This window comes from Convolutriloba macropyga, chromosome 4, assembly GCF_964194025.1.
Source record: "Convolutriloba macropyga chromosome 4, txConMacr16.3, whole genome shotgun sequence".
NCBI classification, from domain to species: domain Eukaryota; kingdom Metazoa; phylum Xenacoelomorpha; order Acoela; family Convolutidae; genus Convolutriloba; species Convolutriloba macropyga.
The window spans coordinates 47,257,746-47,267,838 of record NC_134471.1 but is presented as its reverse complement, the minus strand read 5'-3'; the positions used below and the strand labels follow the sequence as shown (position 1 = coordinate 47,267,838).

The window sequence follows — 10,093 nt, the reverse complement described above, 5'->3', positions numbered from 1 at the left end:
TATCAAACAATATAAACTTTAATTTGAGAATGTCTCCACAAAAATAAATATTTATCTGGAAAAATAAATTTAAAAAAATATTTATAAATCAATTTTTCTCAAAAACCATCTAATGAGCATTATCTACATTGAATATTTGTCTTGCTAATCCGCTTTAAGTATTATCACGGCATGTAAGGCCAATTTCTACCCGTTAAACTCCCTTCGATTCATGTCTAAATTGCTCATTGAGAACAATCGTGTAAAATAGTTAGAAATTAGACAAAATTTACCAATGCAAATGTCCCTTTTGCAACGAAATGTCGCAAACTAGAGTTTTCAATTGTCAAATTAAACTTATTAAATTTGTCGGTGCCGACCAGCTTCAGCGGAAAAGTATGCATGATTTTTTTAGAATAAAAACTCTTAACAAAAATACTGTATAAGGGGTCAACTCTAGGTCACGCCAGGGGATACATAAGTTTTTATGACTTTTCCCACCACCTCCTCTCTATTGCGTCATGCGCCCACTGCGCTACATAATGAAGTTAATTATTATATTGTAATTCAACATTTGCACTTGGAGTGCAAATGATACGCGCTCAGTTGATCATCAAGAGGGTGTAGAAACCGTGGAGATTTTTTGTTGTTGTTGATTGGAGAAATTGTTGATAGATTATTACCTAACGATAGTTCCTTCAGTTATTCTTATTGAATCACACCCAAATGGCTTTGTACTGTGCTGGTGTAATTTTCAAGCGCCTTCATTCCATCTGTATAAAATTTATATACTCGAACAGCCACGCAAGATCTTGCAAATTGCAATTTGGTTCTTGGAATATCCCATGTCTTTCTTGAGGCTGAAATTAGATGTCATGGAAATCCAAAATCTTGATTGGAATTAGCGTGGGTGCAATAGTATTTAAACTGGGAATTTAATTAGCAGCTCCACAGCAGTTTTCAACTTCTTCCTTTAAAATTTTTCAATTAGCTCTGCAACGACACGCGATGTCATACAGGAAGTATGAGAGATCTTTTTGCAACAAATTATGTAATCGGCAGTCATCTTGTGTCAGGTGCCCATTTAAATGTTTAGTATTGCGCATCACAATCCACAGACGGCAGTTGCTCAGCCAGATGATATAAATTGCAATTTTCACTTCTTGCTTACTTCTGACCTCACGCGTTGACAATAATTTGCCCGAAAAGAAATCGATTACGAGGAGATAAGAGAACCTGCCAGTTCTTGGGTCACTGTTTTGTTGCCTCAGACCATTTTTTCAAATGCTAATGTCAAGTTTTTATCTATTTGCTTTGGAGAAAAAATAAAAAATCACTCTTCAAAAGAACAACTTTTTAATGTGTAGCCAATAGCGCAACCGTCAGAGTGAAAATCTCCAAAAAATGTCTTTCAATAACCGTCCAATTAGTCGGGAAAATTTAAAAGCCTAACTATAACGTATTGCCGTTTTGCAGCATCAATAAATTCCATAGGGTACACCTTTGCGCTTTTTGTCCAAAAACCGCATTTCAGGTCTTTGTGGACAGCAGCAACGAAACATCAAGCAACAAAAATTTCAATTTGAGAGTTTCTCCAGAAGTTAATTAGGAAATCTTTTTAGAAATGAAATTTTCACAACAACCATCTAATGAGCTATATCTAGTTTGCAATGTCTTGCTAGCCCGCAAAATAAATATTATGAGGTCTTTTTAGGCCAATTTTTAACCGTTAAACGCCTTTTGATTTATGTCTTATGGTCTTATTAGGAACAATCGTGTTGAACAGTGACAAATTTGAGTAATTTTGCCAGCACAATTATATTTTGGAATTAAGTTTTGTAAACTAGAGTTTGATGTGGATCACTGTTGGCTCTTTTCCCCCTCTATCAATTGTCAAGTTAAACTTAATAAAATTCGGATTCATTTATCACAAAATTGTTCTAAATAAAAAATAATTTTCCACAAACACTTTGTGCAAACCGCAATACTTTTTTTCTGAAATTATACTGAGCATACTTGGTTTTGATTCCCATGTTCATAGGAAATTCATGACAAAAAATGAAAATTTCGAAAAAAATGGAGATTTTGACGATTCACTTTTTGAGCAGTACCATGACTTACAATCTTAATGTTGTAAGAAACATATAGTGAGTTGCAAAAAACCCTCCAAAACCAGTAGATACACGCCGAAACCAGAAAAAACATAACGATTGCCCTAAAACCTGACAAATTATGCAGTAAATCATTATGTAAAAATATAGAGCCTGCGTCTGGGGATTTCAAATAATATGGGTACACTAAGCGGGGGCCACAAACAGAAAAGATCCAAAAAATGTTTAAATAACATAGGGAATCTTTTCCGTTTCTGCCCCCCCCCCCCCCAGCTTAGTGGGTGCATAATATTTGCACCCCCCCCCCCCGACGCACGTGCCATATTTTTACATAAGTATGTACCATGTAGTGATACGTGTTCTGCAATTGGGGGGAAAATAACGTTCTGGGGGCACAAACGGAAAATATCCAACATAGGTTTAACTAATTTTCTCAATGTTTTATGAGCTCTCATTGGTGGAAGGAGCTGTCATTGCTGTCAACCCACTCTTCTCCCCGAATTCTTCAAATGGGCCGTCTTTACTGCTCTTCAATGTTCTTCAGTGTGAGCTGGAAGTGAGTCGGATGTGAGCCACGACTGAGCTACTCGAACATATCTGAAACAAAAAAGTCTTTAAATTCAATTTATTCTCTTGTTTCGCTTCAATTTCTCAGCCGTAGGTACTATATCTCAGAATGTAAAATGCATTTTGAGTAGAAGTTCTGACTGAGCAGAGTCTAAAAATAACCTGAACAGATGAAACTCAGACAGTATTCGGATTAAGTTCAGATTAAATTCAGAATATCTTTTTCTCTTCGGAACTTTTACTATGATCAGTTTAAAAGATGACATGAACATATTACTGCTTAGAGTAAAATCACAAGCTTGAAATAGTATGACTCAGCGCTGAAATTTGCCCGAGGGTCTGGTACCCCACATAAACGTTAAAAAAAACATTTTCAAAGATTACTCTTAAATATTGGTTTTCTATCAGCTGTTTCGAACTGTTTTTGCAAGTAATATTCGCTGACTTCACAATGACTAGTTTTGCTATTCGGTACAAGCTCTGTGTGATATAAGGTTTCCTTAAAAAATTGACAAAACTGGTAAATAGTCTGTTTGGTTTCAGTCGCAGTGAATTTTTGACCCCGCTACATAAGGTCTTTTACTACATAGCCCGTTACCCATACGAAAATGATACGTGGACCTGGGGTTTGTAAACATTATATGCTCACTTAGCTGGAGATTGAGAAAATGAACCTACTGAATGTCAGAGTTCACATAAATCTGTGCCAACCAGAGTCAGTGCAAAAATATGCATGTTAATTATATTTAGAGTAAAAAATATCAGCAAAAGTATTATTTAAGGGGTTAACTCTAAGTCACTCTAGGGGATACATAACCCGAAATTTTTAGGATTTTTTTTACTACCTCCTTTCTATCACGTCATGCGTCCACCACGTATCTAAAAGCACGCTGACTCCTGAGCATATGAATATATGAAAAAAATTTTAGCCCATGATAGCTGGAGTCAATACAGCATATTACAATTTGAGAGCGCTCCAAAACATTGAATCAAAATAGACACCGAGTTATTCTACAGTAGTAATAAACCTTCGGTAAATACTTTGTTATTGTGTTTTTGTGTTCATAAATCATTCAAAAATTCGCTATACTGTTCAGTTTTAATTATCTTCGGAGAGAATTTCGCCTAATGATTGCTCAGCTTTTTTCTCCAGAACAGAAATTTTGACGTCGTTTTATTACTTTGCTCTTGTTCCACCAGAATTTTTGCATCTGAGTTCTGAGTTTAATCTTTCGCCGAAAACTGTCCTTATGGAGAAAACTGTCCTGATTATCAGAAACAGACGCACCCGGGTCGAGGTTTTTTGGTAAAATTTCGTAAGAAATGCGGTGAATGCGGTGAAGTTTTGTAAGAAATGCGGTGATTGCGGCGAATGCGGTGAAAAAAAAATATTTCACCGCTTTTAACCGCATTTCTTACAAAAATTCACCGCTTAGACTATTATGGCAAATTAATGTAACAAATGCGGTGAATGCGGTGAATGCGGTGAAAAACAATAGTTCACCGCTATTCGACCCCGGGCCTAGGTGTCAACGCTAAAAAGCGTTAAATTATGTGAGATCTGGTTGTGGGCTGAAGTATCCATCTTGTTGTAATCTACTTTCAAATTATACTTGCAATTTTTCAAAAAAATCAGTTGGATGCAAATGAAACTGGAAAGTGTTGAAAGCAGAAAAAAGTAGTGAAAATATCAAAAAATTTTAATTTTAAACCTTTTTTTATATGATGGGAAAATTATCAAAACTAGCAGTTTTGCTTGAAACTCTTGAATAATTGAAAAAAATGAGTAAAGTTGCTCAACAGTGAAAGAAAATTGTTGCTGATGGAGATTGTCTGCAGTGACGTGTATGATGATGTCTGGTTTGACAAAAAGGTCAGCTGAAGCGCTGATTCAGGTAAGAAAAGTTCAGCAGGAGGAAATGATAGAAGACACGGTGAATTTTTGTAAGAAATGCGGTGAAATGCGGTGAAAAAAATTATTTTCACCCCGCATTTCTTACACCTTTTTGCTGTGAATGCGGTGAGTCACGGTGAATTATTTTTTTAACGCTCAATGCGTGAATTTTTTTTCACCGCTTCCTCTCAAGCGGTGAATTTTTTTTCACCGCTAGATGCGGTGAAAAAAATCATTAATCGCATCAAGCGGTGAAAAAGAATAATTCACTGCCACCGAGAACGCGGTGAAAAAAAATAATTCACCACGTTTCACCGCATTCACCGCAAAAAAATGTAAGAAATACGCTGTGAAAATTATTTTCTTTCACCGCATTTCACCGCATTTCTTACAAAAATTCACCACCAAACTTCGACCCGGGCATACAATGAAGCAAACTTGACCTTTACTGACACAAACAAACTTATTTGCAATTACCTAACTGTTCAAATCCATTTTATTCAATATAAATGCATTTAGATCACCCGTTTTCATAAACACACAATCGGTTAAATTAGATTATCATCAGTTTCGTGGTCCAAAAGTGCGATTTTAATCAATTTTATTTCAAAGCAAGGCATTTTAAGCAATTCTAATTGTTTAATTTTACTCCGTTGTCAATACGAGATAGCCTGCAGGCGACAACTCTTCACAGATGGCGTATTGATTTACATTTGTTTCACAGATTTTTCACTCTTACAATTTTGGTAAAAATTTTCTACGTCAAGAAAAAAAACACATCTCTCAATTGATAAATTTTGTCTTATTTCTGCTCATACACAAGATAAGCATAATTATTGAGCTTAGAAGTAAAGTTTTGCTTATTTGCGACTTCAATTTGGAGTTTCAGATTATCATGTAAACTGACAGGCGTCCGTCTAGCTATTGTGTATTTTTCGTTTTGTGAGTCATATTCTCAATAGTCTGCAGCAGGTGATCATCTATCTAAGCTTGAGATTATCTTAACAAGAATAGCTGAACTGGAGATCTCTGGAGGTATTCTTAAGAAGATTTGGGTTAGCAAAATGTCAATACAATTCAGTATGAGTGCCCGATTAGTTGTAGCAGGATCTGAAAAATTTTACCCTAGTCGAGAGTGAATGGTTATATCTTGTGGTCTTGTAGGATTCTGGCAGATTCTGTTAGACTACTACAACACGATGCATCATCTGGCAGAAAATTCTGGTACATTCCTACAAGATAACCATTTTTCCGGCAGATTCCTACAACCCTAGTCTAGATCTGAAATTATTAAAAGACCTATTAATACCAGGGGGAGTGAGGCGTAAATATTGAACTAAGTTACACGATCGAGGACCCCAGTTAAAGGTGAGGCTAATTCTTTTCATAAGTTCAGCCAATTTTTTTTCATATACAAAAATGAGTCAAACTAAAAAGTTCCGCCAACATCTAGGTTTGATCTTGTCACCTTCTCCAGACATTGCCCATTTGAGCTACATGTCCGTAACTTTCAAGTTAGTTATAAGCAAGACATTGCTACTGTTGTGAGCGTAATTCCAGGACAACTTTTGTTGTCCAGCCAAATTCCAGGACACCTTTTATTGTCCAGCCAATATCCAGGACACATTTATTGTCCAGCCAAAATTAGGGACATCGCTTAGAATGCAGGTTAATTCTTTTCATAACAAAAATCCATCCGAGACAATTTTTTCAAGCCTTACATTGGTCGAGGACGGTCTTTTATTATTTCCAGGTGTAGACTAGGGAAGATAAGCATTTTTCTGTCAGATTCTTAAAAGAAAAATAATTTTTGTTAGATTCGTGCAAGATAACTAGTTTTCTGCCAGAATTTGAGCCAAAGCTAACCTTCCGGCAGAATCTGTCAGATTCCTGCAAGGTAATCATCCGGTCTCGACTAGAATATAAAAACAACTATTGCCTAGAAACTAAATTAAACGGTTTCTCAGGACTTTTCATTAAGAAGTATGTTTTCACTAAGATGTGATGCCAATTGGAACAAAAGTTAGAAGTAAACAAAAACTATGAAACATTGTCAAGATAGTGGACTACAATACGAAAGAATTTGTGCAAGGTTTTTGAGCATTATTTAAATACCTCTTCTCAGAAATTGAGGTCAAAGTTAAAAAGCTGAAAAAAACTTGCGTAATAACTTTCACGTAAAAAAGGAATAGGTGTTATGTAACGTGAGGCCTTATATTAGATGGAGAACGTCGGCGTTTCGACAAACATTAAATTCTCAAAGCAGAAAACAATTTTATTTGCTGAGATATTCCAATTTGACTTAAACCATACTTTATTTTTCATACTAAGTTTTCACAAGATCAAAGTTAAGGCTGAAATTTGCATTTGATCAGGTTATGAGCTGACCAACTGAAAATTTACAACATGAACCTGTACTACAAGCTTTGTTATTTCTGTATCTAAAAACTATCATAGTAGAGTAGTTTTAAATAACCTATTTACAAAGCCTCTGAATGCACTTGGAGTCATGAAATATGTTTCTCGATCGTTATCTTTCTTTTTTGGGTGAGTTTGTAGCTTTGAAGTCCAGATATATTACTGATAAGATTTTTATGCAAATTTAATTTTAAAAATTTCAATAACCCGAAAAAGTTGTTTAACTTTTGTTCAACTTACTCGGCTTGACAACAATTAGAACAAATGCTTAAGCTAGCCAGGCTAGAATGAATCTGGCAAACTGATTGATTATTGATATGGCATTTTTTCTACTCAATTTAAAAGTTGTAGCTGCTGCAATATTAAACTAAGAAGCCCTCGTAAAAATCACTTCAGTGAGCGGCTTGAAAACTAAAAACCTAATAAGCTTACAAAAACGGAAGAAAGGATGGATGAAATTATTGCATAGAAAGAAGACACCAGCGGACTTGAGTCATTAAGGTAGCTAAAGAACTAAGTGAGATATTTCAACTAAAACAACTGCGTATATGTGCGCCTGATCTTTGAATTTTTTTGAATTTTTTTTTTAAAAGACGGCTTTGATGATGCAAATTTATCCGAGCTCCAAAAATTGCCGACAATAAATTGAATAGAATTCAAAAAGATTACCCTTGTGCCAAATTTATTTAATATAAAATTTCTAAGAAATTTACAGTTTTGTAATTGCATAAAAACGTTAAAATCTTGAATCATTTTGTTCAATGAAAAATGTTTGCAACAAATCCTGTCTACAATCAATTTCAAAATTATCTAAATAACTTGCTGAACTCAACTGTTATATAAATCAAAACGTCTTAGTTTTTAATAAGCTGTTATTGGAATGCTGTCAGACGAGAAGAAAAGAACACACGACAAAGGAAGAAAAATAATATCAACAGAAATTACTTACAATATTACCACGGTTGAGCAATAGTTTTTGGTGTTATATTGTAATAATGAAAAGAGAGAATAACTAAGTGATTCAAAGACATCACCATTCTGGAGAGGCGATTGACGTCAGACAGGTCATTTTGAAAACTCTTTATTGGTTTTTCCTATAAAAAATATTTGTCACAGCAACCTTTGATGAGAAAATTCAACTTGTTTATTGTAATAAACAAATTTTTTCAACAAGGGCAAAAATAATGTAACTGATATATTCTTCAGCTGCCATTTTTTTATTAAGTTCGATCTGAATATTGTCCACAAAGAAAAAGGAAGGGTATTACTGTGAATGCAACAATGAAAACGTTTCGAAGCGAACGAAATAGCATCCCTTAAATAGTGTGCCCAATCAGTGACTTGTTCGATGAAATAGAGAGAATGAGGCGGTGTAGCATTAAGATTTGTTTCATCTTCGTGATGAGTTATTATTCAAAATATTTGTTTTTGCAAGAAAAAAACTGCTCAAACAAATCTTTCTGAATATTTCCGAGATTAACAAAACTTATGAGAGACTGGTGAAAAGTAATGTGTATATGGGTACCTCCGCAACATAGAGCCGCGATACGGCACCCATATACACATTACTCTAATTCCCTTTGTTTTTTTCCACTATATTTCCATTTTTTCCATATAAATAAAAATCTAAAATTTATTAAACTAATTTACTAAGATTTGCTAATTTTAATTGTAAAATCTAAACTCATCATTACAACTTTTATTACCTTTATCATCAAACGGATCAAGAGCTATTTTATATTGTTCTTTTGTTTCTAACTGGTGTTTCTTACTATCAATAGTAAAATTTGTAACATATTCATTTTTAGCTTCATATATAGCGTTTTTATAGTCTTCAATAGTATTTTGGTTTTTAATAGTAGCTTTGGTTATACCTTTTACTTTTTCTCATCTTCTCCTTTGACTGTATTATAACAATATGCTTTAGCTTTAAGGAAGCAGGCTTCTATAATAGTATCATTAGGTAATTCATCCTTCATCTTACCTAACACAATATTATGTAAAATATCTTTTATCTTATTCATTTCAGTTTCTATATTTCTATCTAAAGGAACATTTATGTTTAAAATTATACTATCAGTATCTGTATAATGATAACTACAATCTAACTCTTTCTCAAAGTAATCATATATAGCTTTATACATAAATAGTGTAGCTTTTTCTAATATAACAAAACCAATACAATTAAAATTATCTAACTTAACATTGCCTCTTGTTTTATGTACAGCTACTAGATCATCACCAAACTCTACAACATATTTAAAACTAATAATTTCTCCTGATTTAATATATCTATCCACTTCATTAACTAACTCTACATCTTGTCTATTGTATACATTTTCCGTTGTTTTTCCATAGAAGGCATTATTCATCAGTTTCAAGAATACATCTCCAAATTTATCACCCTTAGCTTTAGCTTCTTTTCTATTCTGAATATTAAACTCAATATAAGGCTTTAACCATTCACTCTTACTATACTAACTTTTGCCTAATTGTAATATCTTCCAACTTCAAACCACTAGCTCAATACCAATCTAACATCTCACCATCAATTACATAATCGTTTTTATCCGTTAACTTCAACATTAACTTCTCATTTGGTTTGTATCCTTTCTTTTTTTTTCATTTTGATAGTCTGTAAACTGATCAATGTTAGCCTTTGTCTTTTCTGGAAAGAATGGATACTTCTTTGTCTTTTGTTTCAACTCATCATTATACTTTACATCACTAGTATAGATATAACCTTTTGTAGAGATAGAGCTAGTGTAATCGAGAGTTTCACATACTTTGATCTCACCATTAAGTAAAATTTGAACCATAGCAGAAGCGTATAATGAGTTGAAGTCTAAGTATTTTAGATAATTCTCTTTCCCTGTATACTCAGGATCTATTTCTTTATTTTTACAATTTACATGACAATCACCTAATACTGAAGCTAACCCAACTATAAAACCATGTTGTATTGTATCATAAATATTAACTGTATGTTCTTTATAATATTTAAGTCTAACAGTAGTATATTTCAATCCACATAACCAATTTAATCCAGGTGTAGATTATGTGTAACAAGGATCTATTTCATTATATTCTAAACACTTATCTCTTAACCTTTCAAATAGATCTA

At 33.7% G+C, this 10,093-nt stretch overlaps 1 protein-coding gene across 1 annotated transcript in view; it reads left to right on the top strand.

The window, feature by feature from the left end:
* The first annotated feature begins 331 nt into the window (after positions 1-331).
* LOC142337710 (uncharacterized) overlaps positions 332-10,093 on the top strand; it is a 249,159-nt gene continuing 239,397 nt past the window's right edge. The window contains exon 1 of the mRNA XM_075387159.1: positions 332-345. The gene's annotated coding sequence lies outside the window, so the exon portion shown is untranslated. The remainder of the gene's footprint in view (positions 346-10,093) is intronic.